The sequence below is a fragment of the Cucumis melo genome, chromosome 6 (genome assembly GCF_025177605.1).
Source record: "Cucumis melo cultivar AY chromosome 6, USDA_Cmelo_AY_1.0, whole genome shotgun sequence".
NCBI classification, from domain to species: Eukaryota; Viridiplantae; Streptophyta; class Magnoliopsida; order Cucurbitales; family Cucurbitaceae; genus Cucumis; species Cucumis melo.
In genome coordinates, this window is record NC_066862.1 from 13,589,870 (window position 1) to 13,596,876 (window position 7,007).

The 7,007-nt window shown below is 44.6% G+C and overlaps 1 pseudogene; it reads left to right on the forward strand.

The window, feature by feature from the left end:
• Positions 1–4,105, forward strand: part of LOC127149690 (uncharacterized) — a 4,538-nt pseudogene extending 433 nt beyond the window's left edge.
• Positions 4,106–7,007: the final 2,902 nt, after the last annotated feature.

A 7,007-nucleotide genomic window follows, 5' to 3' on the forward strand; every position in this document is an offset into this window, starting at 1 on the left:
ATAGAAGAAATAGAATAATTGCTAAAAAAGACACTTCCACAGGCCTTTGACTTAGTGGATAAGAGAGGTCCAGAGGCAAGAAAAGAAAGGCAGGGATCTTGTGAGAAGGAATTGAATATGGATAAAGAAGTCCGGAGGACGGGTCATAATTCTTCTACTCCGGACGAGGAGTCTGATTCAAAAAAATAGGCGTCCTTCGCCTTGGATCTGGCTCCTTCACCCACTGATAGCGTCCACTAAAAGACAAAGACCCGATCCGAAGCGAAAGCTACGAAGGACTCAAGGAGGATAGAATTCTTGAAAGAACCTCGCGAGCATGAAAGCGGGGCTGACCCCTCCTTTAGACAAAGCTCCCAAATAGGCACCGAGCCCTTATTTGCCTTCCACCCCCCCTGTCCTTCGTAGCTTGATTCTGCTTCGCACCTGAATTTATCTACGAGCCCTCTTCCCCATTCATTGAAAAAGGTAACCTCAGATCCAGATTCAGAGTCAGCGATCCCAATGGGAGTCCGTAGTAGCTCCCAGGAATCTCACTACCAACTCCTTCTACAGGGGCATTAGGGGAAATCCTACTAATGAAAATAGAATAACTAAGTGTGAGAAACTTCCGATCCAACCAAAGAGGAAAAAGGGCCAGCAACCAGTAAATCACGCTATCCTGACCTTCTGTGGATAATCTGAATACCATTGCAAGAGGCCGGCCTTATAGCGAAAGAGGGGCAAGGTCCCATCTCACAGCCTTAACCGCGTAGTCGGTCTCTTTTCTTTCATAACCTCTCTCATTCCTTGATTGTAATATCAGCCCTAACTATATTCAAAAAAAGAGTAGTAGGCTTGAGCCCTATTCCTAATCTCTTTCGGAGTTCTGACCCTGACCGAATAAAGGGAAGGATAGGAGATACCGTACTTTTGATTTCAGACTGCTCTTTTAGCTTGAGAGAAAAAGGGAGGGGCATAGGTAGAGAAAGCAAAAGGGATTACCGAGTCGAATGATGAGATGTACCGATTTGCATCCTTCAGAAATGCTTACGGAGTGGAAACCTAGGACGGCTTAGAAGAAAAGATGGATATTAGGAAGATGAAATCAGACTCGTAGGAAGGAATCTCCATTAGATAGGTGAGTGAATGAGTGTTATCGAAGATCAACTTATAGGTAGGGGCTGACTGCCTTACGGATTACTTGCAGCCTTCCGCGCCGTGGCTGAGTTACTTATACGAGAAAAGAAAGATCAAGGCTATATTCCATAAATCAGTCCTTCGGACGCTAGGCTTTCCTTCCGCCTCAATGAATCTGGCTTTCTTTAGTAGGTTCTGAGGAAGACTCAAATATCCTATTTTGATACTAGAAAGGGGAAAGCCTATGATTCTTCTGAGTTGGATCGGTTAGAAAAGAGAACTCGGGTCGAAAGGGAACGAAGATCCGGAGTTGGGGCGACTCGAGAACATAGGAGAGGGGTATATTATGCTATCCCAATCGGCAGCTCGACAGACACATACTCGAGAAAGCGTAAGAGGATTCTTATTAAAAGGGCTCCTTTCTTTCTCTCTTTCATAAATGACTTTTTTTCTCTTCGCGCCTCCGCCTACGGCAACTCAAATCAAGGGAAAATACAAGATCCCTGCCTTTCTTTTCTTGCCTGTTCAAAGTCAATCAAAGAAAAAAGAAAAGAAAAGAAGCTCATTAACTCGAATTCAAGAAGCTCAAAATGGGAATTTTCATCTTTGTGCTAGATTTCAGACTCAAATCCAAGAATCCCATAAAATGCAAGGGCTCGACTGATAAGGAGAGCAAACCACTTTGTAGCAACTTTTCAAGTCAAATGCCTGATTTTTTTATCTATTATCGTTAAATAGAAAGATGAGAAAAAGGAAGAAAAAGAAGGAAAAAAGACGGGAAAAGGCAATTCAAGAATCAAGCCTAGAAAAGAAATGAACATTGTTTGATTCTAGTTCTAGTTTCTGGTCCGGATAAAGAGAGGAGAAAGAAATGTTTTTCACTCAATTATCGTGAAATATATATATGAGAAAAAGTCAAAAAATGCAAGAACCGAGAAAAGGCAATGAATGAAAGGATGAGTTGATCTCAGAGAATTTGCTTAAGACATGAATGAAGAGATTGATCAAGAAAATCTCTTTTCTCTTTCTTTCTTAAGAGAATTTCTAGCTTAAAAAGACAGATTTCTCCTTTGTTCATTGACTTTATCTCTTTTCTCTTTCTTTCTTAAGAGATTTTCTAGCTTAAAAAGACAGATTTCTCCTTTGTTCATTGACTTTATCTCTTTTCTCCTTGTTCATTGACTTTTCTTTCTCCGATTTCATCCCACATCTGGATCTCTTTTCTTTATCGATCTTTCTTAAGAGATTTATTGACTCCCACTTTCCTCTCTGAAATACAGTTCTTTGGTGATCTCATTCCCCTCAAAGGAGAAAGGGTCGGAACACGCTGCGTGTAAGGTGCAGGAAGAAATGATCGACCCAAGGGATGAGGCATCCGCTGAAAGGGCAGTTGTTGGTAGCCCTCGTCTTCTTTATTTTCTTAAGGCTACATGAAAAATGTTAGTTGCAGCAGCCTTTTGCTGCTATCTATCCCAAGCCTTGTGTAATGACTTAAATAGCCTTTTTCCACGTTCAAGCTAATAGCTACTAATTCTCTCTTCATATTGTATTAGGAGAACTCGATTCTCATCTCGTAGAAGGCGCGGGTGTAGGGGAAAGATCTAACCTTGATTCATTAGTCGGAAAGTCGGTAAGACCAATAGAAAGACCAGATAGGGAGCCCCAGAGAGGGCCAGCGAGACCTACGGGTCTTTCATTCTTTTGTTCTCATCTCTTGAGAAAAGAATATGACGACTAGTAGCCCTAGCCATGAACTCTTTATATAGACCTAGTGAGAAAAGGAATGAAATGACTCTTAGAAAGAGGAATGAAATGGCTCGACTGAAAGGAGAGGAATTTGCCCTCTTCAAAGAGGAAGAAAGTTTAGACCTCTGCGGTTGAGCTCGAGCAAAGGGGGGAATCTAGCTCTTTTCACTCTGATTTGAGAAAGAAGTTCAAGGGGCCCGAAAAAGCCAATTCTTAAGAAGTCAGATCGAAAGAGAGAGGCCCGGCGCACGAGGAGAAATCGGTACCCCTCTGGCTCCGAAGTTTTGACAGTAGAAGAACTCGATCTCCTAAAGAGGATCAGAGTTTTCTAGGGACGGGCGAGCTCTGAGTGAAAGAAGAGTGGATCTTGCGGTTGCAGTCGCTTATCTTCTTCGACCGGATCATCGTAAGTCAGTCTTTCTCTATTGAGAGCGTAGGCTTTCTTTACTTCATAGGAGACCATCTATTGCATTGCATTCCAGAGTCAGGGAATGTGTACTGGCCCCTATCTATTGGAACTCCCTTTGATTCGCCTTGAGCCCAGATCCGGATGAGAAAGAGTAAGGCTCGACAGGAAGAACTTCTGTTTCGGAAGCGAAGTTACTGAGTTTACTCGGACCGAATACGACCTGTAATTGAGAAGTTGTTTAGATATGGATTATCTAAGGATTGAACTCCTTACGGATGCACCAGATATGGATTCCTCACTCTGACTGACTGGCCCACTACGCGGTTAGAAGCCTAGAGAGAGCTGCTCTCCTGTATCGGCCTAACCTCAATAGGAGGATTTAGTCAGTCGAAGGGGTCAGGATCGGAGAAGGAGCAAAGCAGGCATTGAATGAATATCTCTTTCCGTAGCGAGACAGTACAGTAGGGGCCGGTAATAAAGGTCAGATCAAAATTCGAACTGAGATAGGAAGCCGTAGAGGTAACTGAGAGTAGGACGCGCCCTAGCCTCAAGCTATAACTAAGAAGTTAGAGTGCGAAGCAAGAAAGACTGTTATAGGGTCGGGTTAGGGAATTATATGTTTAGAATGGTTGGTTGGAAGGCCTACAACTTCAGAGTCAGAAGAAGTTGCCTTTGATCCGCCTGGATGGAGTTGGGCTGGAGAGGTTATAATATCTCTGATGTGAGGGGAATTCGGTTGAGAAAGTAGCTGTCCTTGCAGGATCGGATGCCTCATCCCTTCTTCGATCGGATCTCGGGATTGGAGTTTCAGAGGAAGGTTCTTCCATTTCATAAGAAAGATTCCCCATGAACTATTCAATCATCTCGGAATGAAGGAAGATAACTCAATAATCCCACTGGGAGGAGGAGCTCGAGCCGGAGAGGAGGAGGAAGCTTCTAGGTAGGCGCCCTAGATCTGAGAGGCGAAAAGCTCGTCTTTAAGGAGAGGTGGCATCCCTTGAAGTTGAAGCTGGATCCGTTCTCGCTTAAGGGAATGAATACAAATACTCAACTGCCTCAGAGACTGGGTGGGGTCTGCCTCTCCATCTGGGACAGCTCTCTCTGCCTCTCCCTCTGGTCTCACCTTGATCCTCGTCTTTCTTTTCTCCTGCTTAATCTGAGAGAAAGGGGATGAAACTGGCTAAAGAAGAGGACAGATTCCTATCATCCATGACCTCATCTTGCCTGAACTTTGCTTTTCAATACCGACTCAGGCAAGGTTTCCGGGCGCCATTGAATCAGACTAATCTGTAGAATCAGAGCTCTGGGACAAACTCCCCAGCAGCATCGGATTGATTCAGAGAAGGGAACCTCCATCACGGGTCAGGGCAAGCCGCCCCACTCACTTGATCGGCTCTTTCTTTCGTCCTTGTTTAGATAGGAATGAAAAAGATCAAGCCCTTGTTCATTGAGTTGAGGACGGACCATCCGGTCTTGTAGCTGAGGCGGTAGAGGTAGCCCACGGAGAAGGCATCCTTAATCTTGCCTCGAAGATTCTTTGAGCCTAGGCTTGATTCTATAATCTATTAAGAGGTCTCGGTTTCCGAACAAACTCATGAATTGAAGAAATAGCTGAGGCGAATTCTATCCCCTTTTTTTTTCCTTCAGCCAGAATCAAGGGCAGACAAGCTAGGGCATGAGAAGGGGCTTCCCCGGGCTTCCCCAGGTCAAATTCTTGAGTCAAGCAAGTCCACTCTTTCATCCTTCTTTTTTTTTCCTTTTTTGATCGAATCTCGAACCTCAAATTTCATTGAACCTTGCCTCCCGTGAGGAAAAGAGTATGCCTTCCCAGTGGAGTGGAAAGGAAGGAGCTCGGAAGGATGTAATGAAAGGAGAGGGGAGAGAGAGGCCACCCCGGATCAGATCCTATACTGCTGAGGAATTCGATCTTGAGGCAGAGTCCGCTGCTTGCTTTTCTCTTCTTTCTTCAGTTGCTCTTGCCTTAGTATAAAGATAGGTAAGAAAGATCGTCAGATCGTCAGGCAAAAAGAAAGGCCTTGAACTCCATTTCCTTTGATTTAGATGTCAATACTCCTTTGCTTCTCGTATCTTATTTCACTCTCTTCTCAAGGGTCAACCCACGGGGAAAGAAGCTTGCGGAGACCCTGGAAGTGACTGATGAAAGAGAGACTGCGGACGGACGATTGGCTTCAGATGCGGACTCTTTGAACTTAGCTGCTGACTCCTTCCTTTGGGACCATCAAAACCTTTATCGTCTGACCTTTCTTCCTTAAGAAAAGACAAGAAGAATCTATTCCATGATCAGACCAGTCACCTGGACCCCTCTTTATCCACTAACAAAGGAGGGGTTCCTCTCGCTTGCTACTTTGCCTCATGCTAGAAAAAGATAAAAGATAGAATGCCTTTGCTGCCGATTCCCCAGCCGATCGATCCGGACTACTGTCTTTTCCCTTTATGACTGAACTTTCTGACAGTCAAGCACATATTCCCGCATATGGGGATTCTATCTCCTTCATTGGGGATTTCTTAGATAAGTCGTCAGATATTTGGAAAGATCCTTCAAGAACTCATACTTCTTTCTCTCTCTCTTGGATGCTAGCTACTCTAATCTCATTCCGCCGACCGACCCCGTAGTTAGGAGTCCTTATCGAGCAGACTCTGAAGAAAGAGAATGAACCTCTCCTAGCGCAGATCTAGCTCACGCAAGAGAGCGGTCAAGCTCTTTCGCTCCTTTGATCCCCCCTAGTCCTTTGAGTTCCATTCTGAGTTGCACTCCTTCTTAGTGAGAAGAATGAGAGAAGCGACTGTAAAGGTGCGAAGGAGAATCAAGCTACGAAGGACAGGCGACGATAGGAGGGGAAAGATTCTCTTTTTCATATGAAACTCCGTCCGTCAACTCCTTACTCCGCCTTACCCTAGGTCTCCGCGTAGTGGGGATTTGTCCATTTGACCAATGACTTCCAAATCAACCCCTATATTTTCTTGCCCGTCAAACTCACTCGGATAAGCAGAAATTTCAGCCGGTCCCACGGAGCGGTATTGCATTCTTTCATCAGTCACCATTCTAATAAGAAAGTGGGACTCAGTTTCTAGACGGGACGGACGCGCTAGCGGGGAGAACCCCATCCACGGGAAGGTTAGAATAGGATCTCGATAGGGATTAGGATAGGGTAGAAAGCTAAGAAGCTCGACTCAAAATTCATCAATGAGAATCAAGTCAAAGACTTTGAGTCAAAAAGGGGTGAGAAATCCATATTATGAATGAATTAGGCAAGGAGAAAAGAAGGAAGAATCGATAAAGAAAAGAGATAAAGGAAAGAGATTAATACAAGAGATCAAAGATCTCGAGATTCTCATATCCTAGTATGAGATGAGGCATTCGTCGTTGAGGGCGAGGAAATAGGCTAAGCAGTTGAATACGAGGAGAGGGGATGAGGAGTTAGGCAGAGCTTTCCCCCTCTCCGGCTTAGGAGCAAGCAAGATCCGGCTTTTCTAGTTTCTAGCGAGATGGGATGAGACCCCCCTGGAGTAGGAGTCGACGTAGCTTAAGTTGATCTTCCCGCTCTTCCTTAAGTTGATCGGTATGCTCTTGACTGATATCTCTTTCGAAAGGAATATTTCTCTTTTGACTTGGTTGGAAATAGAGAAATCCGCCTAGTTGAGACCCTTGAATCGCCTTATTAGGCTTGGCCTTGGCCGACGGAAGGAGAATCTTGATTACCGATGGACGGATGAG